Here is a 26,838-nt window from a genome sequence, read left to right on the forward strand (position 1 = left end):
TTACAATATATATTATAGAATCATAGAATCATAGACTGGTTTGGATTGGAAGGCACCTTAAAGATCATCTAGTTCCACCTCCCTGCCATGGGCAGGGACACCCTCCACTAGACCAGGTTGCCCAAAGCCCCATCCAACCTGGCCTTGAACACTTCCAGGGAGGGGGCATCCACAACTTCTCTGGGCAATCTATTAATCAGAGTATTTATGAAATAGCATGTTTCCTTTTATCCCAGTTACAACATGATTTGGATTTGAAATGTGAGGTATTACATTGCTTTTTCTTTCCACATTAGATTTTATCTTTGGAACTATATGGGAGTGAAATCTACAGCAGGAAGCATTTATATAGCCAATTCCTACATCTTGTATACTTGAGTCATCTTGCTTCTATTATGATTTTAGTCCGTGAGTTTGAGGTTACTTGCTTTAAGTATTGCTTGAATGAACTCTGTGCTAAGATTGCTTCTTGGATCTCGACAAAACAGTTTTACGTGGGGGGATAGCTTCACACATTGTCTGCCATTACCCCCATTCTTTTAGTAAATTCACCAAAACTAGGATGTGGAGCAGAATGTCAAATATCTCACGTTTCTGTTGAGGGGAAAATGCTCTCTGCAGAACTTAGATTTGCTTGGTGGATTAAGCTGCAAACAGTTTTCTGGCTTTCTCTCTTGAAGCAGTTCTCCTGCTAGGTGCACTAGTCTGTGCGCCGCACCCCTTGGCCAGGAAGGCAGGGGTATGGTGTTTCCTAGGGAGCACAGAGCAACAATAGAAGTTTGGCACTGTCGCAGCTATAGCAAACACCTGCTCAGTAGGTGTCACCAGGCCTCTGTGACTGGGCTCTGTAGGGTGACCATGAACTTTTAAATGTCTCCTCTTCATCTGCGCATGCTCCGCAGGCTTGCTTTCCTTGAGCTTGGGTCTGTGTTCTGGGCATAGTTTGTCTTATTCCTCACACAGGGGTGTTGGAAAGCCCAGTTGCCCAAAGACCAGAGGACAAGGGTTGCTCTCCCTGCCCTGCTTTTCTGAAGGCACTCCTTAGGCACTAGTCTTACAAGGCCAGAGCTCTGGCCTTGTGAATGCCTGATGCAATTTTATCTCCCCAAGAGCACAGAGCACACAGAGGTGCAAAAGAATTTGGAAGTAAAGACCATTTACAGGAGACCACACAAAAATTCCATAAATGTAAATGAGCAGTAGAAGACCCAAGATCTTCTCTGTCTCCACTTTTTTTGCTGCACCTAAATATTCTCTGGATGCACACCAGAATTCTCTGCAGCGGGTGATTAACATTATTTTGCTGAGTGTCAACATCAGCAGGTACCATGGATGTCAAAGTACTTTGTATACCATCAGGGATATAGTACGGGAAGGTCTGGGGCTAAGGAATTTCTTAGATTTATTCCTCCTTTCTCTGCAGAGCCTCACTTTCATCTTCTGCTCATGACTCCTTTCCCCTAAATCCCTGGGGAAGTCTTTGGTTGGAATAGCTTCAGGCTTTCCTGTCGTGGGACCCTGGCCACCCCCAAGGTGTTTAAGGCTCCTTGCCTGGCGATCCACTGTGGATTGCCAAAGTGTGCGGCTGGACTCCTGGTCTTATTTTGTTCTTCGCCCCAAATGCTGTACTTGAAACTGAGAATTACCAAGGTTTAAGGCCTCGGTCTCATCATTGCTGCCTCTTTCAGCACAGGTTTCAGGTAACAACCAAGGGTAGATGTTAAAAGATAGTACAAAAGAACAGATTAAGCACACAATTAAAATGGCATTTTAAGAAAAAAGAAATCACAGAAACTCCATAACCTCAAAGTGCATTTCATGGCCAGCCACACCAAGACTGAAAAAAACCCCTTATCTGTGAAAAGCACAGCAGCCTTCCCTTTATAGGGACAGTACTCAGTTCTTCCACCAAGAATATTTTCTTGATGGTCAGATCGTGCAAGCACTTAGAGTTTATCTTTTGTTCCCAATATGTGAGATACTGAGTTCAAGTCAACCTTTATCACCTAAATAAAACATCACGGTTTTTGTTTCCCCACCAAAGAGTTTGCCAACCCTTTCCAAAACCAGACGATAAGCCCAGACCTCCTGCTGCCTCTGAGTGAACAGGAGGGTATAGGCAGGGAGTAGAAGGATGCGCTGGTGATGGCAGAGAGGCATCCTCGTAAAAAAATCTTCCTCTGGTATGGGGGGGGTGCAGTGCCCTATGTAGCACCATGTTCTGCATAACATGGGCCTTTGAAGTGTGTAAATTGGTTTTAAAAGGGCTGCTGCTATTTGACAGCAATGACTCTCTATGTATGCAACCTTGAGTTCCTTGGAGACACCTTAAAGTATTTTCATATCCCTCATTTCATTTTGAATTCCCCAGACTGTGATTCCTGAGTAAACCAATGATCCTGCAAACTGGAACAAACATGCTTTGTTCTCATTTATCTCATGCTACTCAAAACAGTTCAAGTGTTGAACGTGAGAATGAGGTAATTTTATTCTAGAATGAATATTTTCTTCTAGGGAGCTGTTCTACAACCTGTCGCGTGCTCTAAATTAACCCTAATGGTAATTCCATGCAAGTCTAGATGTGCCCTTGTTAAACATTTATCAATGCTTATTGTAGTTGTATTTCTTAGAAATATGTGTGAAGTATTGAAGAATTAAAGTAAGTCTTTCTGAAGCAAGTACAAAGTCTGGAATACAGCTTTAAAAGTGCTCAGTAGGCTCACTGTAAATGTAACCCTGGAAATGTTGTTCAACACTGAAATATTAGGCAAACATTGTCAAAAGAAGATTAATTTGAACTTGAGCATTAGCTTAAAAGAAGGCTGTAAAATTCCTACAGTGATGATCGGGATTTATCATATAAATAGCTATAACATCTGTAGGGGACACACATTCTTCATATCATGACTAACAGTTCCATCTGAAAAACTTCTTTTTCTCTGCTGATTCTTTATAAGTCCATAGCTGGCAGAATTTCTGTCTCGGAGACCATGGGGTTAGCTTCATGCTGTTAGAAGATCTTATGAAATGAAACAATTTTGCTTTCCTGTCACAATATGATGAATTTCACTGGTACTGAAAATAGGTTTTTTTCCAAAAAAGTACTTGAAAGTGAAAAAGCTTGTAGGAAAAATGGGGTTTTTTTCTCAAAATTTGTTAAGGAACAAAGTAAACCACAAAAACCACAGCTGAAACAATTTTGTTCTAATTATTAGTATTTTGGTAGTTTCTAAAATGCTTGTTGTGCTATGTGCTTGGTTAGCAAATTTTAGAATTTAAGAATGCAAGAATTATATTGGAATAATCAATTAATGAAATATATTTTTAATTTAGAGAAAAATAGATCTTCATTATGCTGTTCCATAATAGCAAGAATTTGTAGGTCTCCAAAGCTGTCACTGAACACTGTTAATCCCTCTTTAGTAACTGAAAAATAAGCATAGAAAATGCAAACAACTGTCTCAGCATGCCCACTGGTCACCAGGGAATGGTAATGGTGAGTCTCCTACTGCCTGCTGGGAGGGCTGGAGTTTTCTTGGGGAATCTCCTGTAATATTTGGTGTATCCTGCATGTCACTGCGGAGGTGAGCCATGTGATAGTCAAGTGATAGTGTCGGCAGTGAAATCATGAAGGGGAGGAAATTTGAGTTTTGTTCTGTGTTAAAAGAAAGGCCATGTCTCTGGACAATACATGTGGCCTCCGCTGGAGTCTCTTTTATATATACATCACTCAGACGGTGGAATGGAGGAAGTCGGAGTGCGCAGGGTGCAGTAAAGTGATGGTTGTGGAAGCGCTGTGCTGTAGAAATGCCTGTGTGCACTGGCAGAAGAGAGGGGAGTTGCCCAAGGGTGCACAGTGCCTTCAGCTGTGTTCTTCATCATTCACTGTGTCAGCTTCCTGCTTGTCTCAAAAAGAGAGATGCATCTCCAAAACCCGTTCTTCTGTCTCCCTGCTTGATTGTGCTGTGTGTCTATAGAGATTAAATGAAATGTAGAGATTTACCTATGTGATTTTATATCACTGTTTGTGTCAATACTTTGGAAACATTCTGATTAGTATCAGGAATGAAGCTATAATAGCTGCCCATGCAGCTAGAGGCTGTCCTGAGGGATAGCTACACACGAGCTTTTGTTGGATCCCTGCCGCCCCAGCAGTCAAATACAAAGCAAGTCAAGGAGCCCCCAACAGTTCCTGGAATTTCCTTCGCCTGCCTTGTCTGGACTTACAGTGTCAGCCAGTGACTCTGCAGGTCGTTTCTCCTCTCTGCACATGGCTTTTTCCACCAGAATGAGTGTATCCCCATGTCTTCAGCACTGCACAATGCTGCCAGTCCTCTATCACCATCAAAGTTCCCATCTTTTCCTTTCTCATCTCTTGTATTTACTGCTATCATTCTGTTAATGCGGCCCCTATGATGTACTAACTTGCTAGGCTACATGATTCAGCACAGGTGCTAGAGAACAGTCAAAGAAAATTATAAGGTTGGGGGTGGTCAGATGTTTTCCTCTCATAAATTCCTCTTGGCTACACTGCCAGATGTTCAGCAATAGACGTTCCAAACTCATGCTATCAGCCCTGATTTCCCCTAGCCTGTCATCAGTCCCATTGTGTGAAAGTCCTCAGTGCAACTATGAAGAGCACAAGGAACTCTTCACTCAAGTAAGACAGAAATGAAAACCAAATGGCATCCTGTAAGTGAGCATCTCTTACTGATACTTGCTGCTAGGGAAACCCAAAAGAAACTTAACTTACCTGAAACCTTAGGTCCCTGAAGCAGCAGGGCACTTAGTAATATCACCCATCGATGGATTGGATCATGGATCTAAGCACAGATTAATAAATCAGTTCCTAAATTTTACTGATGTGAGTTTCTTCACCCAGGTTGTTCTGGGCAGTTCTTAATTTCTTCTTTGCAAGGCTGAGTAGTTTCAAGAACAGGAAAGAGAACAGACATTTGGTGTTCATAACAAAATCATATTGACAGGTTCATCAGTCACCCTACAACCAGAGTATTTGATTAAAAAACATAAAAAGATTACTTGCAGAGGCTGTAACAGGGAAAAGTGGCAAAATCAACTGAGGTAATGAAGAACAGGGATGCTCTAGAGCTTTTTCGATTAAGCAAATGACCTCTCCAGAGTCTCTTTCAGCTATGAGGAATTATTTGCTTCTCTCTGGCCACCACCAGCGCATGGATTCTTGAAAGGGTGCGTGAGCTGGCACAGAGAGATGGTGGGAGACAGCAACTACATAAACAGAACAGCAGCTCAGATTATCTTACTTGTCGTTACTTGTCAGTGCTATTTTCTTCCTGGTATTAACAACTCTACAAGCAGATCGTTAGGGATGCAGTGGCTGGAGAGCATGGTCTGTTATATTTGTTCAGCAGCAAGATCAGCGTTTAGATCCAGATGGAAACTGAACCATCTGTTGAATGTTTTTGGGGCCATACTGCAATGTGATTTGGATGGAGTATAGATGGCTGGGACATCTCACTGGTACATCCCAGTGAACTATGTGCTTGTAACAGCGCTGACCTGCAGTAACTGATCATTGCCCTGCTCTTATATCTCTTGTAAAGGATAGAAAAAATCGGTCAAGTTATTTCAACATACAGAACAACGGTTTAATTTGTGGAGGGCTGATTAAAATGTTGTAAGCATGCAGGCAAGCTTGCTTATCCAGGGCTTTTGAAGAAGGCATTCAGCTGCCAGAGGATTCCAAATGTGTAACTTTATGAATTCTAATACTGACTTTGCAGTTTCAGATGTCTTTTTCTCCCACTTTCTCTGTTCATCTTATTTGTATCTGAGCTTGACTATTCCTTACTATCATTCTTCTCAGCTGTCAAAGTATTTTAATGGGAAGCCTGTTCATTTCCATAAACTAGATCCATGAATCTACCAGTGGAGTCCAGCAGCCTTCATCAGACTCACAACAGCCTTAAATCTTTCTGTGTGACTAATTCATGAAATTTCTATTTTGTGGTTTTTTTGGGATAATATATTCCTCCCTCAAAAAAATCCTATTTGTGTTCTCATTAATAAGAGAGCTACTTAAAGATGCTCTGCCCTTGTGAGCTAGCACACATGCTCGTTGTGCCACTCCTGCACAAAGTGCTGCCTGTTGGCATGTGGTAAGAGCTCTGCATTAAAGGGCCTTGCTCATGGAGCCAGGAATATGGTATCAACAAAAAGAAATAAAATTTTCTATTTTTGTCTTACATATACTTTAATAATCTTTGCTACTTCTTTCTTGCCTTTTTCTGAGGATCTTGCTGAGAAGGATTTCACAATGTGTTTAAATTGGTCCTGTAATGAAAATATTTAGATGTAGGTTTTCCATTTTATTATCATTAATGTAAGCAAATTGATCAGATTTATTTAGAATTTTTTTACCCTTCTTTCTAAGACAGTCTTTTGTCTTTTGTCTAAAGACAATCTTTTCTATTTTTTATTTCATTGTAAATACCTAAAAAAGGCTGTCTTTAAGAAACAATTTGGCAAAAGTAGTTGGAGGAGACATGAATATAAAACATGGGTTTATTACATGCAATTGGAAACTATGGTACTCAGTTAAATTATGAACTATAAAGTAGATTAGCTGAGGATTTTTTATTTGTCATAAGTATAGCTGCTTCAGATAGGTTTGGTCTATCGGGGAGTTTGTCTGTTGTTAGTCAGTAAATTGCTCTTTCAAGTTAGCAACATTGAGCAGCGTAACATCTTTACTGTTCTGGAGGGCTGGACTTCTTAAATACAAAAATGTTGTGATTCTTGCTTAGACCTGTTAATCGTTGTGCAGTTCTTTACTGAACAAGGCTTTTCAAGAGCTACTTCCATTGCAGTCTTATTCAGTGGACAAAGTAGATTTTTGGTGATACTCTTGAATTATCCTACACTTACAAACTTCATAAAGAGTTTTTCTGTTCCTTTTAAATGAAAATTCATTCAGTCCAATTAACCCTATTACAGAATAACTGTGATAATTAACTTTGCCATAGTCCCATTTAATTAGCCAGAAATGGAGTATGTGCAAGAGAAGCCACAAGAATGGGCAAGCAGGGAGGTTTCTGGTCACAGCTGTGGCTCATTGAGGTGGGTATACAGCTCCAATGCAACTTACCCACACCATGTACAGCTCAAGTTAGTCCTATTGTTTCATTGCTTTATTAGTACTCTAGTCATTTAAACCATGAAATGGAGGGGTGGGGGGAAAGTGCCTGTCTGCTTTGTAATTTGGAAGCTTCATTTGTAAGCAGAGTGTTACAGCATCATGCAGACATACTTCTGCAGAGGTTTTGAAGAACGGCAACATGGGATAGTGTTTAGCTCACTGCATGGTGCCAGGAAACAAGAATTCTGTAGAATGCAAGAATACTTCATGTCTCTACTATCTTCTGGTGCAGAAGCTGTTGTCATCCATCTGGGTGTATATAGGTAGCTGGGATGTGCAGGTTTGGACATAATTTGGATGGCTGCTTCATATTTTTAATGTTATATGGCCATCTGCTGATTCTGTACCCTGTTCCAGAATGTCTGACAGCTCTGTGACCTTGGGCAAAGTACTTTTTCCCTATGCCTTTTTTTTCCTCCTGCCCATTGTCAGTCTAGTTTGTTTACATTGCAAGGCTTTTCAGGGAAAGAGCTGTCTCTTGCTATTGAGCATGTCCAAGACCTAGTGCAGTGGAAACACTTTCTCAGTTGAGATCACCTCTTAGGTCCACCATAAATCAAATCATGGGTGGCCTTTACATAGTGTCTCCTTTTAGATGGAGCAAATTAACTTCTGTTAGAAAGAGTCTCTGGAAAGCAATATAAAAGGCAGCATGGTAAATGTATTCAACTGAATTAGTGTTTTTCGCTCTGCCTACACAGTCAGCTGTACCATAAAATTTGTGTCAAGGGGATCTCAGTTCTGTGCAGAAGAAATACAGTTCATGCAAATGGTCATTCCAGGTCCAGAATCTCACACCTAATTGAACCGCATGATTTCTGCAGCAGAGTGCGTGACTGTGGCTATAGATAAAGGCTTGAATTTGTTAAAGCCCAATACGTAATAATAGCGGAGTTTAAATGACATGTAACTATGATCTGAGGGCTTAGGCATATAGGACAGAAAATACTTATGGAATATAAAACTTTCAAAAGCTCTTGAAGACTAATATTCCTATCAGTGATATGGGTCTAAGAAAGCAGGTTTTTACCTGTTTATCTAGGATCATTCACCCATGCATTAATTTCTGAGAAAAAAACCCACCACAAATGCCACTTGTATTTGCAAATATGAATGATACTTAACATAGTGGGGCCTGGAGGATGTTAAATGTTCTGGTCAATGCTAGTTCATGAAGTCAATTTGATTCTTGCAAGATTCTGAGCAGTCTGATCTCTTCTGCAGGCCATGAGAGTTGAAGATGCTCCACACTTGTCATGGATCAGTTCTATGGTGTTTTCCATTATGGTGGAAATAATACCAATTTTGAAGGGGAAAGGAGGTGAAATCAGAAAGACAGTGCCCTGTGAATACTGAAGAGATCCTGATGTTTGTTAATATGTACTGTATTTGGTACAATCTGATGCATTCTCAAGACAAATTGTTTTTCCCTTCTTAAAAAGTAGTCTCATTTTAAGCTGTATCTCCCTCCCAATATGCCTGAATTTACTCTGAATCAGTAAATGCCTTGCTTATTCTAGAAGTCCATGTTGAGTCTCCACTGCAGGTCTCCACTCCACCCTTCAAGAAAGTTCACAAAAAGATCTTAAGTACTTCCATTCCCTTTTCATTCATTTCATGAAAATTCCTCTTGCTCTCTTTTCTGGTGACTAACAAAATTTTTCATCTTTTATTTGGCTGGAGGCCAAGCAGCTGAGGAGGTTGGGTCCCCTTCTTGATTTTAGGCAATGGCTAAGCCGGTGCTGGGAAATCAAATGCTGACTCAGTAGTTCCTAGACCCTTCTTTGGGTGGACCACTGCATCAATTGTCCTATGAAATGGCATGCCTTGTTCTTCATAGCGCTTTTTATTCTGCCTCTTTGAAAACAGACAAGGTTGAAGGAGGAGAAAGCAGAGTGCAAGGTGGCAAGATTAGTGGCCTCTGTGAGATACTAAAATCCAGTTCCTACTTGGCTTCTTGTGGAGGAGGGAAGTTCTTCTGTTCATGTGATGCCCTACTGAATCAGAGGAAGATGATGAAAAATGTGGCTCCTCAGCTGAGGAGTGTTCCCTCTTTTTCATCCACAGAGTCTTGCAGCTGCTTCATGTTGACTTTCCAGTTTCACAGTTAAACCAAACCAAACCTAACCTAACACAACTCCCTGGTTTTGGCTGAGGGAGAAGAATTGCTTAGGATGCTTTCCTTCAGCCACCCTGGCTCTCCCTTCCCACTCTGGGAGAAGTCCACAGCTTCAATAAAGACAGCAACAACTTAAGACAGCAGTGGCATCATTTCAGTTGTGACAATCTGGAGGTGCTTGGCACTGCTGTGACCTGAATGGAGTCCAGAGGAAAATCTAGAGCTGTGTAAAACCACTGGGACAAGCACCACACTGCCAGCCTCGTCATGGGATAGAGCAGAGGGCGAGACCATGGTGCTGAGTGGGTGCACTGCCTCAGCCCCCCCCACTCTACGTGTCAGATGGCTCCTTTGACTTCAGTAGCTTATCTATGGGACAGTCCACAGCCAAACACCAGGCAAAGAGGACTACTGAGGTGTTTTTTGCCTGTGTGCCTTGATGAATTTAACAGGACAGGATGGTTATGGTCAACGTGTCCACTCTTGTTCTCATTATTTTCTCACTACCAGAAAGTGCATTTTCCTGTTTTGGTTTTAGGCAATGCCTCATTAAGCACGGTATCTTTTGCGGCTGAGTGCATGTTGTCCAACATTGGACATCTTCTGTTTTGATTAGCATAGTTTATGGGGTTATGAATTTGAATAAGAAAGAGGTGCAAGCTGGTTTTGTTTCTTCCCTCTGGATTTGTTAAAGAGAAAAAAAACCTTAACATCTTTTCGGTACAAGATGATGAGAATGATATACAATATTAGTTGAAACTGGAGGAAATCTGTTATTTGAAAAAAATTATGTTTCATGTCATTAGACTGTACAAACTAGCCAAGTGATAATTATAAATGACAGAAGATTCAATAAAGATTAAAATAGTTCATGTTTGTCTTTCATTGATGTAGTGCTGTAAATTTATGACCAGTAAGAAACCATACAAAAGATCTGTCAGCTTTTACTATTTCATATTTTAGTCTCTTATCAAAACTGATTTCAGGTTTTGTAGTACTAAAAGTAAAGGGAAGAATGCAAGCTGCTTTTAATCAAACTGGAATGTTCAGTGATCACCATCAAAATCTTTACAGTGTTGATCTGAGTATGAAGCAAAGAACATTAATTTGTCTTTTGTTGACTTAATTTAGTGGCAACCACAGCCTTTAAGATGTAATGGTAGACAAGTTTGTGTCATACCACTGCAACTCTGCAACTGCCACTGTATGTGTGAGCACCCATCTGCTTAGCATTAAGTACTAAGTCAAAACACCAATGAGGTCTAATGCTGCCTGTTTAAGTCAGACACAATTTGCACTGAATTTTATGTGAGTAAGGACAGCACGATCAGGTCTTAAGCCAGGTGACAGTGAATTAAGTTACAAGGGCTGAAAGTATTTCTGCAGGAAAGGAATTGCATCCCTATGTGATTTGATTAGTATTCTTAGCAACCTTGTTTTTCCATTGGGGCTGAATTACCATTCTCTATTGTTTGGTATACCATTGTCATGCCTACCTATTGTTCTTTACAGAGTAAGTGCTCCCAGCCTTGTCATCAGCCATGGTCCAGGTGTCTGAACAATCTTAGATTGTATGCCTTTCTCCAAACACCATGCCTATCGAGATCACAAAATCCATATTCTCAGTGTTTGGCTGTTCTGAATAAACCCTGGAGCATCTAATTTAGTACTAATCTTTGCTCTTCTTTACTAGCTGTAGCAACGGAGGTGCTTTGATTATTTGCATAATATCCTTTTCAGGTTATCGCTCTGTCTAGCTTTCACACAATCCCTGCGTGTCTGTGGAGAAACGGTAGCATTTCATTTGGAGCAATAGGAGTGGGATCATCTTATCTAGTGGTAACTACCTACCTTAACACAACCCTCTGAGTTTCATCCAGAGTCAGCTGGAAGACATAAACATCCTCAGAGGGGTTCATCCCTTCTGCTGCAGAAGTCTGTCTGGGGGTGCACTGAATCACCCTTTTGAGTGCCCAGCAACTTTAGGCATGTAACTTCAACGGTTAAATCAGGAGAGATTATCTCCGTCTGGAGTGGATGTGCACAGAGCTGGGGATAAGTGGGTATGATCCCCAAGTCACTTTCCACAGCTACCGCTGTGGAGGTGTGATGGAAAAAACCCATAAATTTAAGAGGAGAGCTACACAATTACTCTCTGGTTCTTCTGCTGGGTGTCGCTAAACCACCTGTACACAGACCTTGGGTGCAGCATATTAATAGGAACGATGAGTTTGCCTGCCATTATTTTACTTCTATTTCTCCTTGCATGCATTTTAATTTCCCTTTTCTTTTCTTACCTTTCTTCAAAAAAACCAAATCCAGTTATTGTTACCACAGAGAATTGCAGCAATTTTAATCTTTTTCTCTTGAATTATGAGTAAGAATTGTCAGATGTGAAAAAGCTGACAAAATATGTTCTGTAAACAGATCATTCACCACTCTTCATCCATTCATGGGCAGGAAGAGAAATATGTAACTGGAAGAGAGATGGCCTAAGGGTAATGAGAATCAATCGATCAGAAACGTAAACGTATTAAATTTAGTTTCAGTCAGGGCCCAAATACTAAGCTGGTCTTTGGTCTGTTTCAGAAAGCATGTGAAATTTTCCAAAAGCTTAGTAGGCAGAGATTTTGCTGATTTTATGTCGTTATTCTTGAGCTTTTAGAAAATCAAAGTCTTTTAGTCTGTGTTAACCATTATAACCGAGTTAAGGACACCTGACACAATAAATGCAGATGTGAAAACCGAAAGGTGTATTTTTAAAACATTGAAATTTAGAAACAGAAGCATTCTGTTTCTGCCTCTTACTTTTCAAGGAGATGGTCATGAGAGTGGAATCCCCCTGTTTATATTCTCATTAAAAAAGTGTTTACCCATAAGATTTACGGGTTCGAAAGTGTTCATATACTCACTTCCATACTATTATCTCCCCTTGAGTCAGTGATTTTATTTTTCCCTGCCACACTCTAGATTTAAGGGATTTAAACGGAGTCCCAGGAATATGGATTCGTGGAGGAGTGGGATTTGGAATGTCAATTGTCAGCACCGATAGAATATCTGGAAACTGATTAAGACATATTTAGGTTGAAGAGTGGTGGAAAAAATGTGCTTGCGAATAAAAAATCTGCTGCATAAAATACTGTGTTGAGGGCATTAGGGCTCTGGAAACAAGTTTAAAAGGCAAGAAGGGAGGATACAGCATTTCACTGAAATTTCACCCCTCCCTGCTTTCAAGGATAGTAAGAAATCCCTGATTGGAAGAGTACTATCAGAGCTGGACTGCAGGTCAGGAGTTAGTGTGTTAGACTGTGGCAAACTGAGGTTACGTTGGCAGTCGCTTACCCAGTTACCTGTGTTTTCTGGAGAAGAGAATTATAGGAGCCTTCTTTTTAAATCGTTCTATTTTCTTTACTATCTGCATGTCTAAGACTCTTCCCTTGCCCCACAATGATGGCACATTTTGGGCATACCTGGATCTGTATCATTGTGGCGGTATGATTAAACACGGCTGCATTTTACTGTTGAAGAACAGCACAATGTTGAAACCTATGCTGGCAGCTGCTTTCACTCCTTTGGTTCCATGCATCACAGTATAGACCATATAAAAAGTAAGTCCCACTCCTAAAAACCCAGAGAAATGTACATAGCAGAACTGTAATCTTAACTCCCTTGCCCTAGTCTCTGTAAAAGTAATTTCTTTAATGATACATCAGCATAAGTTTTCGTGTTCCCCTTTGCTTTCTCACACAAGGAAGGTCTGTGCCCAAAGGACCTACTCCTGGCCAGGGCATGTGACACACCAGTGACACTCGCTGCTGGTACATGCTCCCTCCTGAGCTCCAGTTTCTGTGGAGGGAGTGCGTACGTGACCACCTCCCCACCTCCTGTGAAGACTATGCACAAGTCCCATGTCATCATTCACTTAGGGTGCCTGCTGGTATGGCACCCAGAATGGCAAGGCAGCTTGACTGTATCTGGGTGGGAGTGAGGACACAATTTCATCTGAATGCCCCTGGCGTTAAGGGGATCTGATCTTCCTGCATCAGATCAAGAAAGGAGTGGACTATATGGAGACTCTGTCCATCCCTCCCCACTCTACCCTCCTTCCCACAGCAAAGGGGATTATTGGGAAACTTCAGAAGCTGAAACTCATGAGATTTCCACTGGCACTTTGCCTCTGAGAATGTTTTTACTTATCCACAAATGATTGAGCTTTAATGAGTTTCTCATAATTTGTACGAGCAGTAACAGTATATTTCTTTCATTCCTCTGCCAATAGTTCTTGCATATTTTTTTAAATGTTCATAAACTGTATTGGCCAGTGCCAGGCTTAAACCTTGCACAGATGGAGGTGGACAATAACATTAAAATGCCTAAGTAATCAAATGTATGACAGCCTGCAGTTCTGCTTTAGCATTTGGATAGGAGTGTGTTACTTCATATTTAGAAACACAAAGGTGCTCTGTTAAAGAAGCTGAAGGATTAAGACAGAATGTTCTTCAAATTCATAAAGATTAATAAATGAAGGGCATTCAGTGTCATCTTCAGTGCAATGTAAAGAATAAGATTATCTAAGTTATGCAGACATTATACCTTCAATTCAGGCTGTATTTACAGAAACTTCCCACCCATATCTCATTAGTTCAATGTTATGGTTTATTTGTGCAAGTCTGTTTTAAAACTAATGAATAATGGTGAATTAGAGAGTTAGAGCAGTGATAGCAGGTATTTAAAAAAGATTCAAAGCAAGAGTGAAGAATGCTGCGCTCTCAGGAAATGAACTGATACTTACTGAAGCCCTATCAAATATTTAAATGTTCTAATAAAGATCAGTGGAGAAAAAAAATAAGAAAAATAGTCTTATGGGATAGGCATAGGAAAGCAAATTGTTAAACACAGGGACAGCAGAAAGATACGCTAGTACAAAGCTGCAAATAAAATTACTGTTTGCCCTGCTCAGCCAGTTTACTTACTTGTAGAACGAGGTAAAATGTTCAAATAGAGGTGGCTAAAGTTAGTCCCAGAGGCTGGGGTAGCCACAGCTGGAACTGTGGAAACAATGAGATTTTTTATTTGGGGACTAAACCTGTATATGGAAACAAGGTTGGGGACTTGCGTGTCCAGGAAAGTTTGCTTCAAGTTGGCAAGCAGAAATAGAAGATTCTGGTTTTTTTGATGTATTGAACTGGGACAGGGTGTGTACCCCTCAGATTTTTTAACATAAATTGATATTGGAAAGGAAAAATTTCAAAAAAAGGCTTGAACTATTTGCTTTCAAAAGGAAGTGTGGAAAACAGTTGAGCTATTTGAATTTTGTCCAAATTATCCAATTTTTCCAGTCAAAACTTGAGAAATTTTCAGAAGTTTTCTAGACCACTAGAGACTGCTGTTTAAGGTAATTGTATTATTTAGAAAGAAACTAAAACCAAATTCCCAAACCTGCCATCAACTCAAAACTCAGGCCCCATTTAATTGGATGCTTAATTACTGGTACCCACAGGTTGGTTTCCTAGATTGCACAATCAGCTGGCTGTGACAGCCTTTCTTTTCGGTGCTGCCCTGGTACAATGCAGCGGAGCCCCTCTGTGACCCCAGGGAATGCTGACAATAGAGATGATCAGTCACTGCACACACAGCTCTCCAAAGGGCGATCACTTTGTTTCAGGTCTTTCTAGAAAACTACTCATAGTTTTGCAAGTATTTTAGACTTAACATTTCTTAGGGTGTAGATTAAAAAATGTGTTACTTGGAGTAACAGCGTGAAAAAAGTATTACACCTGGTGATAGCAGTGCTGGACACTGAAGTGTAGAGGTTGAACATTGAAAGTTTTGTTACTGGGGTTGGTTTGAATACAACAGAGTAGGAATTCTTCCTCCTCCTCGCTCCACCTCCCCCCTCAAAAATACACCGAATCAGTGGGATGGTGCCTTGTGCAAATGAAACACCATCATGTTTCATGTCAAAATGTACAACCGTTTTAATCTGGTGGAAGGTCAGGCTCTGAAGATCATGTCAGATATGCCCTGTACTGAAAATCTGCAGGTCATTAAGCTGCCTGCAAGGGAGGGAAGTACATTTTTAAGGTCCATTTTGGAATGTGAGTCGGAGGTCCTCAGGTCCTCTAGTTCTTGCTCTAAAGCCAGAAGCTGCAAGGCTTGTTTGGGTTTTCTGTGAGATGCTTTATGGACTGTTGCTTGTGGCATGGGAACCAAGTCATTTTTCAGAAACTGATCGTGCTGTTGGCTCTGTTCTTTTCCTGCGGAGATTTGGACCGTATTTTACCTCTTTAGTTGTTTTATAGGAAGGGATCCTACTGAGAACACCTGGAGTGATACAATTACAGCATGAGCAATTAAAACCATGGGTATGCCTCAGCTTCCTGGGGAGCTGGGAAGAAGTCAGGCAGTGCACAAAGATTTTTTGGGCTGACTACAACCATTCGGGGTACTAGATGCCCTTTAAATTTCCATCGATGTCTGAGCTTAGAACAGTCCCTTTTAGGCAACCGAAAGCACACCTTTTTGTGCTAAGGCTAAGAGTTTTCTGCAGGCAGGATGTGTGTTATTTTGGTTGCAATCTGATGAACATGTGCACGGTAGAGAGGGAAACCTCAGCAACCTCCAGCATTCCAGTCCTTCCCTGTCCCTGCAACTTCCATTGTTGCGGTGCTGCTAAATCTGCTTTGCCTGCTCAGAACTTAAGTAAACAGACATTGTACTTGCAGGGAGTTACGTAGCATTTAAAAAAAGACCTGAGTTTGTTGAATAGAGTTGGATCAGTACTGGGGTAGCTTGGTGTCAAAGGTTAGATTTTGTTATATCTGAGATAGGGTTGGGAAGTGACATACTGTAGTTTTTCTTGAGTGATTTGTTTTTTTAAGTGCTCACAGCATGTTTAGAGAATGGAAAGTACAGTATGTTTCAGCCCCTTTCCTGGAAAGTGCATCCTCTGCTACCTGCTCTCTGAGAAAAGATTTAGCCCAGACAATAACTCAGGTAATTTATTTTAAGTTCTACATTTGCATACCTTGCCTTTTGTAATGCTGAGACAGAGGAGATCTTTGGAACAGAGGGATTACAGGCTTATTTGAATTACAAAGGCACTGACCTCAGGCGGCCTTTTAGTCAAACCTGTTGTTCATGTGGTCAGCTTATAATCGTGTTTCTGTGATATTACTGCAAAGATGTAGTGTCAATGCTGAGTTCAGAGGTTTACCTTATTCTAACAGTAGAGTTTCCATCAATCAGGGATATCACAGTAAGTCATCCTTACACCCCTTGCCCTGTATTCTCTTGCATTGCCTCCAGTGGTTGTTTAACCTCTCAGTTAACTTGATTCAGCGTGCTAGCCCAGAAAAAAAAGCTGAATAATTTTCTGCTGGTTTAGTGAACTGAACTTTCTCCCCACAAATGGGCAAGCACCAGAGCCTCACCAGAGAATGGTGAGGAAGCAGCAGGATCAAGACAAGTGAGAGTGGGGGCAAGAGGAGGGCAGGAAGCTGGTGGATTGCTTCAGCTGTCTTATGACACCTTCCCCCAAGTCTGCCTTGCTAAAGCTTCTCCAGTTAGCACACAAAATGTTAGAAGTTGATTAGAACAGAAGCCTCCCGTGCGTCTCCCATGGGACCTCCTGACCTGCTGGTCAGGAGGGTTGAGTGGGTCTTTGGTGAAATGGAGACATCCCTATGAAAACGTTTGCTTCCAGGAAGTAAGCATTTCATGTTTCTTTTGTTTAAAAACCTGTTTTTACAGAAGATTTCCTACTGAGCCCTTGTCAAGATTTTCTATTTTGCCTTCTCTGGTGAAAGTCTCTATAAGACTTTCCTTACATAATGAACCACAAACTCATCTTTCAAACCTAAAGAAAATCTCTGTACAAGTCCTTCCAAAATCTAGTCTAACCAAGGCTAGAGTTCCTTGACTTCACGCTCCCAAGCACACACTGCCTGAGAGGAAGCTCAGACACCCAGTTCGCTGCCTCTTCAAGTGAAAAAGAAAAAAATATTTCCTGTAGCATAAGGAAAAACTAAAGTAAAGAAGAAATAAAGACACATAGGGTGTAAAAAGCATTAAATCCAATTAAAATCTAGTTAAAATCTCTACCTGCAGCTACTTTCCAACTTTGCTATTCTTGCTTACTGTCAGTTGGTGCAGACTATGTTTCTGCTGGTTAACTTCTGTTTTGTTAACAATTCTTCTTCCAGTCAAGCCTGACCTACCTCTATCTCCCCACTTGCTTCATCCCAGGGCTGTCTTGGCAGAAGTTTTAGTAGTAAGCAACCAAATAAGCAATTGTGTGTATGAGGTGTGAATCGACTTTGCCTCAGTAAGTTTAGAATACCTTGCAAACTCATGCGGTGCTATTTATGCAAGGTTTCAGCAGAGTTTACTTTTCAAGTAAATATTAAAGTGAAATGAGGTACAGCGCTGTCTTTGAATGCAGGGCATTATTTTACACCTCGTTAGGTCTATTTTTCCTACTAATACAGCAGTGGCAATTGGACAAGTAAAAGACGGATGGGATGAACAAAAGCAGTGTTCCTTTCCTGAGTGTGCTAAATCCGTTCTGTATATGTGGCATTAAAAAAAAATACCCCAAACCACATGGCAGAAGTGGTTCCTCCCAAGGAAAGCCTGCACTACAGCAGTTTGCACAAGCTCGTGCACCTATTTAATGTTTCAGACCCTCCTTTCCCTTGACATTAGAAGGATCATTTGTCTGTGTGCAGCTAATTTGCTGGTTTACTCAGGTCTCCTCAAGGAAATATGCAAAATAGTATCATTGTGGTTGGATTTTTTTCTGCTTTTGAAAATTTGAAGTTTTTATAAATGTTGAAAACAACTTGATCTTGTTACTTATCAATGCCTTTTAAAATCTCTCTTAAGTAACATCTCTTACCCTTGTTTTGGGCCCCACTGGTCCCAGCACAAGCTTATGTTGCACCAGTTACCATGGGGGAAGTGTCCCAAGCATCTGTCTGAGATGCCCTGTGAGAATGAATTGTGTAGGGGAGGAAACTTATCCTTACTCACGGCTCCACACAAGCCGCTGACCTCTTGTCCAGAAGATTTAAGAGTATTACAGTAACTGAGAGTATCAAGATTCCTTTTTTTAGGGGTATCATATAGCAAAGTGGTTCAAGTGATATTTCTCATCGCTACCTGCATCGCCTCTCTGGCATCAGCTAAGTGTGAGTAAACTAGCACAAGAAAGGAGCTACGAAATCTGAGTTGTTTCACACAAAAATGTGCGCAGCTTTCACGGATGCATCAATACTGTTGTAGATTTAGTGATACTCAATTTTGACCTAATAATGGCAATGCTATGGCTTTTGAATGCTCCTTTTTTTTCCTGTAGAAGAAATTTTGCAGTGCTGCCCCTTCATACCCCGTTTTTCTTGCCTGCGAGAGTAAGATTTAGCTGCTGATACAGGATTCTAAAAGGCTTGGGGGTAACAGAGTGAATTAAACATTCCTCTTCCAGCTGCTGCTGTTCACAACACTTCTGACAGTTAAAATACATCACACATTCTCTTGTCTGTTTAATATAAACAATTAGTATTTTAAGTGGAGTCCAGAATCAACCCCAAATAGGAGGATCCAGACAGGCAGTTCAGATAGGAAACTAAGCAGTGTCCTAAATTTATATAAAAGTAGGTTGCAGTCAGTTCAATCCATGCCTAACATACTGTCTACTGCAGCACATTAGACTGTACCAGTGGCTTTCATTTTTCATCTCAAAATTCTTCTAGCACAACTTTTTATCTGAAAATTTTAATCTGAAACAGGCATCCAAGATGCAACACTACACCCCCAAAAAATGATAATTATTTTGGTTTTCATATAATGATTTTTTTGTATAATGAAACATTTTAATTAACCCAAGACCAGTTTTGGAGGAAACCTTGCTTAAAAGAGAGTTTTTCCATTTTTTTTTCCATTCTGGAATGAAGACATTTGAAATCACAACACTCACTGAAACAAACAAAAAACCTGCCTTCTCTATAAATTTACTTCTTTCAAGCTGAAGTAAACCTGAAGTAACAGAAGGGCTTTAATGCAAACAATTTTAGTATAGAAGCAACATTGTGAGAATAGTAGCAATCTTTGTAGTTTTAGGAATTCTAACATGATTTCTGCAAAGTGGAATTTGCTAAAATTTATTTGCTAAATGAGAGAATTTGTAATAAAAAGGTTATAAAGGGAAAAAGCTCCTTGCTCCTTATAAAAGGCATCCAAGCCGCAGTACTACACATATGTAAACCCCTTCTTTTCCGAGTCTAGACGATGCCTGGCTCTGTAATGTAGAGGAGATAGCGTTCTGTATAATACTGTTTCACACAGCTGGTCTTGAAACTCTCTGAACCTAAAGTCAAGGCCCTTGTGGATGTGGGGATCTCTCTGGAAACCTGATAACTTTTTCACATCAAAAGCTAAGCATGTGCTCCAATGTGAAGTTGGACCAGGACTAGCTGCACTTCATTTAGGACTGAACCCTCTCTCTAGCTACCAGCATGGGTAAAATACCTAATAGAAGCATTTAGCCTCACTTCTGCATGCCAGGGAGGAAGCTAAATTTTAGGTTATAAACTTTACATCAAGGATTGTCTTCCCCTGTACTCCTTTGCAAGGATTAGTGGCTTGATTGTACTGGGGCCTGTAAGGTCTACAACAGTGCAAATAATGAATCATAAATAAACGACTTCCCAACTTTGTGAAAGGAAGCCAGGCAATTAATTTCTTTTAAATTGAGACTTCATCTAAAATTAAATAGTCCCCTCAGACCCACACGGGCAGCTTCTGCAGCCGTCAACTTGGTTTGCACCTTTAAAGAAAAAAAGGAGCAGGGCACAGGGAGTAAAAATGAAAACAGCTTCAGGTTGTTCAATTTCCTGTTTGTTTAAATTTGTCCTTCCTGACATGCAGATTCATCACACTGCTGGTGACTACTTCATTAGATTAGTTCAGTTAGGTATTCAGAGGGATTTTTATCTTCTGACTCATAAAATTCTTGTATTCCCCTAATAATTTCCTGTGTCTGACTGGAATTTTATGTCTTTGTAGTTTTAGCTGGGCTCCTTAAAGAAGTTGCTTTGTAAATGCCTCTGCTTTTGAGGTCTCCAAATAGCATCTGAGGAGCCAGCTCAAAGCCTGATTCCTGCTTTTCAGGAAAACTGATCTGCGCCAGCACTTCACTTCTTAAAATTTTAATCAGCTGTTTTTCTTCATCTTTTTAAACTCTTCCTGTCCCAACAGCATTTCCCCTTGCTGCCCATGCCCTTGCCAAGTGTCCACTTCAGAATATTTTTGTCCAATTCCAAAAATGCAGCCCAGTGGGTCAGAGCGCAGCCTGCAAGCATGTCCCATCAGGTTTTCATCACTCCCTTGCTATAAAGCAGAGAGCTAAGGTTACAAGTATATTGGACCCTTTAGCAGTTGATGAGAAATGCTTCGTAGATCCCTTCCCTGTCTTTTTTTAGTCCTTTCCGAGGAGGGTGAGAGCCAGGTTAGGCGGGAGCCCTGGTGTGCACTTCTTTGAAGGGTTCAGTGAATTGAAGGTGATGCTTTTTGACATGTGAGCTCCAGAAATGTATCGAGTGATTGTAGTGCCAACTCGCCTGCCTACCCGAGAGCTGCGCCTGCCTTCGTTTCCTTCTCCGTGCCAAATGACGACTGGAGCTCCCCAGATAGGTGCCCTGAAACACAGCTTTAAAATACCCGGCAAGTGTATTTATTTGTAAGGTTACTTTCCCCGAGTATATTTGCTTATAAAATCAGCAGGTGGAGACAAGAACAAGGCTATGCGCTGCCGCCGCTCCCGCCCGCGCCGCCGGGCCCTCCCGGTCTCCCCCCACCCTGAGGCGGCAGCCGGCCTGAGGAAGCCCCGGGCGGGCCTGGGGCCGGCGCCTCCCCGCGCCCCCGCCCGTCCGGGACGGGCTTTCCCCGCGGGCCGGGCTGTTCCGTGCGGCCGGAGCTCCTCGCCCCCTCTCGACCCTCGGCGCAAACAGCCCTTCCGGCGGGAGCGGGAAAGAGGAACAGCTGGGACGTTACACATCCTTTTCTTCCTCAAACGCCGTGGCCTACGGGCACTTCCATTCTCTTCCTCTCCCTCTTCCCTCCAGGTTTTTCATCGGAGAGATTCCCACTTTCGATGTCGAGAGGCTCGGAGCAGCCGGCATGCCCGACAGTGGGCCTGCAGGCCGGGCTTGCTGTGCGGAGGCAGCGGCCTTGCTGCCCCAGGGGGACGGCCTGTGCCCCAGCAGTGGAGTCGGGACGTCTGCTCCGCCGGGGCTCTGCGACATCCCATTGGCGCAGGGGAGAACGCCCGGGGAAACACAAATACGAAGCAGCCCTCAGTGTTACAGAAGAGAGTATCCAACCAGCGTCCGTAGCTGACAATGTGAATTGCAGCTATGGCTGGCCCAGTACTGTGGGAGGCACTGTGCAATGGAGACAAGTCCTCATGAGTGCGGAGAGTTTTTCCTTGGGATACTTAAATGCATCTAGTAGAGGACTGCATGCCCACTCCTAGCATCTTGCCTCCCTCCAGTTTTCTCCTGCACATCGGCCCATTTCCTTTTGCTGATTGTCTCTAAATCTTATTTCTCCTCTTGCTTGTTGCATCAGGTTTCTTTTCCAAGCCAATTACTCCTTTTTGCGTATTTCGTATAGCGTAAAAGAAAACAAGACCCTGAAGTGAGTTGGATGTTTATAAGCCAATATTATTTGTCTGCAAAAACATGTAGCGAGTATAATTGACTTCCACTGTGACCATTTGTACTGTGCCTAATTACAAATGCTTTTAGCTTAGGTTGAAAATGACTTCCATGTCTTGAGAACTTTGTGTATGGTACATTTGTTTTGTTTAAATCATTTATTCAACTAAAAAAATATAATAGAAGTCTAATCCAGAAGAAGAAGAAGAAATGGAAGACGTGGTCATGTAAGGAATAGCACAGGCACCAGAGTGAATAAGAGACCTTTGGTGAGCTGATGTGTGCAGCAGCCATGTTAGTGCTTGCTCAGTCTTTGGGTGATACGAGAGGCAAGCTGGGCTTCCCCCAGCAGAGCATTAAAGGAGAACAGCTTCTCGTGAGATTGGGTTTAAGCAGTTTGCTGTTTCTTTCCTTGGACTGGGTCACTGGCTACATAGTATGGCTCTGAAAAGTTTTCCTTTGAAATCTTTTATGAAAGAAAATATAGGGTTTTGCAGAAAGGACGTGCTTTGCTTTAGGAACAGTAACAGAAAGCAAAACAGAAGGCGAACATTATAATCTGAAATATGAACTTTTCCATTTCAATAGGTTTAAGTTTTCAGAAGTTTTCAAAGTACAGCTGAAGTTTTCCACAGAAACTTAAAGGAGCGTGTGGGAGTGTGTGTGCACATGTATATTGTTTTTGTCAGGCTTTTCTGTGAAGAAAAGTCAGCATTATTACCTACCTCCTTTTGTTTGCATAAGAGGTTGTTAAAAAGATTTAAACCTCCCCCCAAACCAACACTAACTCCAAACAACCTAACCCCGCAAATCACTCCTTTTTTCTTCTGTTAAGATTTTCTGTAGTGCCTGTAGCTGTTGTATCCTTTTGTGCACGACTGTGCGGAGTTCAGCTGTGTGTTGTAGAGACAAAGTCTTAAGCAGAGGGCACTGTAAAGCTGCCCTGGGTACCAGGTCCAGGGTGGCAGAAGTGCCTTGGAAGTCTTTGCATGAAGCTGCAGTGAGTAGCTTCTGCACTTCCCAGATGAAGGAAGGCTTCACGGCAAGGTTCCTTGCTGGGCTTGATGAGCCTGTAGCTCATAACAAGTGATCCTGCACTGGGATGAAAATGCTGCTCTGGAAATGTATCTATTTTAAGGACTAGCTTAGTCGATAAGCTGAAATATTAGGCAAAGAGGAGGGTTTTGTTCTCCGCCACTTCATGGTGGCATCAAAAGGATCCCTACCCTGCTTTCCTGCAGAGCCTTGTCCTGTGGCCACATGGCCCTTACAGGAGCCCTGGTGGTTTGTGGCTCTGTCTTCACCCTGCTGTTCAGTGCTCTGTTCTGTCAACCTTGGGCAGACGTTGCCATCTGCTAACTGCCCCAGTCTTGGCCCAAATGCTGACAAAAGCTTTCCTTGATGGCCAAGAAAATTATGTTCCTTCTCAGTTATTTGTGACCAAGTTCCCTCACTAAGACATCTCATTGAATATCTAAAGTAAACAGAAGAAAGGAGGCCTTTGTCTTTTTTTGGTTTTAATCAGTGTAATAACTCTTTCCCTTGTTTCAGAACTTTACAACTGCAATGAGAGCCTGTTTGTCCAGCTGTAATGTGGAGGGTGCTTGTCTGCTAGAGCACTCAGTGCTGGAGGCACTGTAGAAGGAGGTTCAGTAGAAGGAATATAACTGTGAAAGGAAGACAGTACAGGCTGCTTTTTTATTTATTTATTTTTGAGTTAAAAGTAATTCTGTCAGAATTCTACCTCTGTAGTTTCAGTTTTAGTGTGTGAGCGAGTTCTGGGTGTTCTTTAGAAACTTTATTTCCCAGACATGTATAACAATACTACAGGAAAATATTTCAACAGGTTTAAAAACAAATTGTGGATGTTTATTACTTGAAACACCCCCATGACAAATTTTTCAAATATGTACTTCATCTGTGACTGCTGTTCATTTCAGTGCTGGATGGTGATTATTACAGGGTTGAATTTGCTGGTTTGGTTTGTTGTTTTTTTTTTTTTTTTTTTTACTTTCTCTGTGAACACGCTGCATTAGGATCCCAATTTTGTCAAATCACTTCCATCATAAGGCCTGCCAGCTCTACTGCTATTCTGATTTACTCATTCTGTATGAAAGCTTCAGTTATTTTAGTGAATTGCACAGATAATTCATAGGTATACCAATTGCAAGATATTTTGCAATATATGCATTTGTTTTATCACTACTGCTTTTGGAAGGAAAACAAAAACATTTATTCGAAGTTGAACACTTTGGACTGAGGTTACTAGGTCAACAGTAAATTTTAAAAACTATTTGAGACATTTCTTGATGGCATTTTAAAATTATAGCTTAAGGTTACACTGCTTCACATGATTCTGTTTGGCTCCTTTGATGCTGAAGATCTACAGCTGACTTATGTGTAAGATATATTTTTAAAAACATAGCCATGATTTAAAGTAACGAGACACTGTTCAGATGAGGGGAGAAACCCATCCTTTGGGAGGAAGTGAGTTAGGTTCAGTAGTTTTGTTGAACCTGAACCAAGAAAGAAACCATTAGTAACCCAATCTTTGTAAGAAGACTTGAGGAAGCTCCCAGCTCTTGCCTACCTGTTGATTTTAGCAGCAGCCCAGACGTTGGAGACATCAGGAGTGTTTTAGAGGAAGGCTCTAAAACAGCTGGCTTGTATTTAGCTGTATTTGAGAGTACAGTGAAAGGACTAAGGAAGCAGCAAGGGCAATAGCGGTAGTGTGATGCAGTTATTAATTGCTAAAGAGAGCAGATCCCTTGCTTTCATTGCTCAATAGACATCAGGGGCACTCTTCTGAAAAATTCAGATGTCAAATGAAATTGTGGATGTGAAGTTTCAGATCTCCCTTAACAATCATTTTAAACAAATATAACCTGCTCCCACTAACAAATAAATCTGGATTGCATATGCTGTTTCATAGTAAGTTGTTTTGATGCTCAGAGTGCCGTAGTGGAAGAAAACAAAACCAACCTTTATTTATGGCTTTCACTTTTTTATTTCCCAAGTGACAAACATAAAGAAAAAAACAGATGACGATTGTCTCATAAAAGCTGCTGTTAGAAGTTCAATTGTTTTCTAAAATTCCCTTCCCACACTCTTCTGTCAGAGTGGTATTTGCCTGCTGCGGTAGCTCAACTTTGCTGTTACAGACAGGTAGCGTGTTAGAGATGAGCCCTCTCTTTACTTTTCCTTCCAAAATTAAGCTTCATTTTGTCTTTGTATCCCCCCTGCAACCTAGCTACCACTCTGGTGCTCTGCATGGTCTTCTGAAAAACAGTACCATGTTGTCCTTCTTGTATTGGGATGGTGCTGGAAAGGAACAACTGTTTTCTTTCCAGTGGAATACATATCTAAAGTTGCTTGCTGGTGAACAAGAATGTTTCTGTGCCCGATTCTGTTTCTGGCTACATTTGGGTAAGTTCGATGAACCTTCACTGAAAGTTGTGTTACCTGATGGTAAAATATTTGTGTAAGAATATTTATTGTGCATTCATCATCATGGAGATATTATGAAAAATAACCCAGGATGTTAGGCAAAAAAAAAGCACTTTATCTGCACAGGCATTCTACATAATAGCAATATGTCACTTCGTAGTTCTACATTAAACTTGTATGTGAGAAGTTACAGCTGTGGATGCCTGTGTCTTTCAGATTCTGTTTCAATAAACCTGTGAGAAAGAAAAAAGCAAAGGCCCTTCAGCTTTACAGCAGTTTCAAAGCAGAAGCTTTATTACCTTTTTTTTAATCCTATGCGCTTCATGTTTTTACACAGACATAGCTTCTCAGTGAAGATAAATGATGAGACTCTACCTTAAAAAGCCTTTGGGTTTTCATTAATCCGCATTAGGTTAAAAGGGAATCAGAATTCTAAAAATACAGCACATCAGAGAAACAAGGTATTTTTCAGGTCAAGGTCCTCTTTTCCATCTGGTGCCATTTGGTAGTTCTAACATCTTCCATCTCCCCCTACTTCTCCATCTGTAAATAACTCACTGATGTAAATGCTTGGAATAATTACAGCAAAGAATGATAAAATGCAGGTTGAACTTAATCTCTTTGGGATCTAAAATGAAAAACATAACTACAGACATCGCAGTTATTGAAAAACTGTGGAGGTCTCCAGTCGGCAGGTGTATGAAATGGGAATAATGTCAGAGCATTAAATGCTTTGGGATCGCAATTGTGCTGTTCAGAAAAATGTCAAAAGGAATATTAGTTCAGGAGAAGGGAAAAAATAGCCTAGCAGGGCTGATTTTCAAAAACAGCCTGCCGTTTTGCTTCTGCAAATAATTATAGACTCATATTTTAATGGTTAGATGCCTAAGTGCTTGCGTCCATTTATTAGGAAGTTGGAGATCTAACTACAACAAAATGTGTGCAAACTTGCAAAACTGGAAGGAGGTTTGAGACGTTTCTAAAACTGATCAGTCAGTCAACAGCTGGACTGCTTTCCAAAAGTTTATGGGAACAAAATGTCTGTCTTTATTTGTCAGCATTGCCCCAAGAAAGAGTCCTGAAGTAGCCCACAAGATAAGGTGCTTTACAATTCCCTGGGTTAATGTGAAAGAGACAATTTGCTCCTGCTGGGGTTTCATATCTTTACCAGGAGTGCACAAAGGGGGCTGGGCTGTAGGCCCACTGTTCGCTGTTGCTGCCTTACTCATGCATTACACCTGCTTTGGCATCTCAGTGTAAGGAGAAGACAAACCGTTGGGTTTGTCAGCTGCCTGGGACTGCTGTGTGCTGGTTGCCAGTGTTGTCACGATACCCACCTCATGCCAGCTGCCGGTATAGGTGCCCACCTTAGGCAGCTC

The 26,838-nt window shown here is 41.3% G+C and overlaps 1 protein-coding gene across 4 annotated transcripts in view; it reads left to right on the forward strand.

Annotated features, from left to right (window-relative positions):
- Positions 1-26,838, forward strand: part of MSRB3 (methionine sulfoxide reductase B3) — an 86,795-nt gene that overhangs the window by 47,949 nt on the left and 12,008 nt on the right. The window lies entirely within an intron of this gene.

Source organism: Grus americana, chromosome 1 (assembly GCF_028858705.1).
Source record: "Grus americana isolate bGruAme1 chromosome 1, bGruAme1.mat, whole genome shotgun sequence".
Lineage (NCBI taxonomy): Eukaryota > Metazoa > Chordata > Aves > Gruiformes > Gruidae > Grus > Grus americana.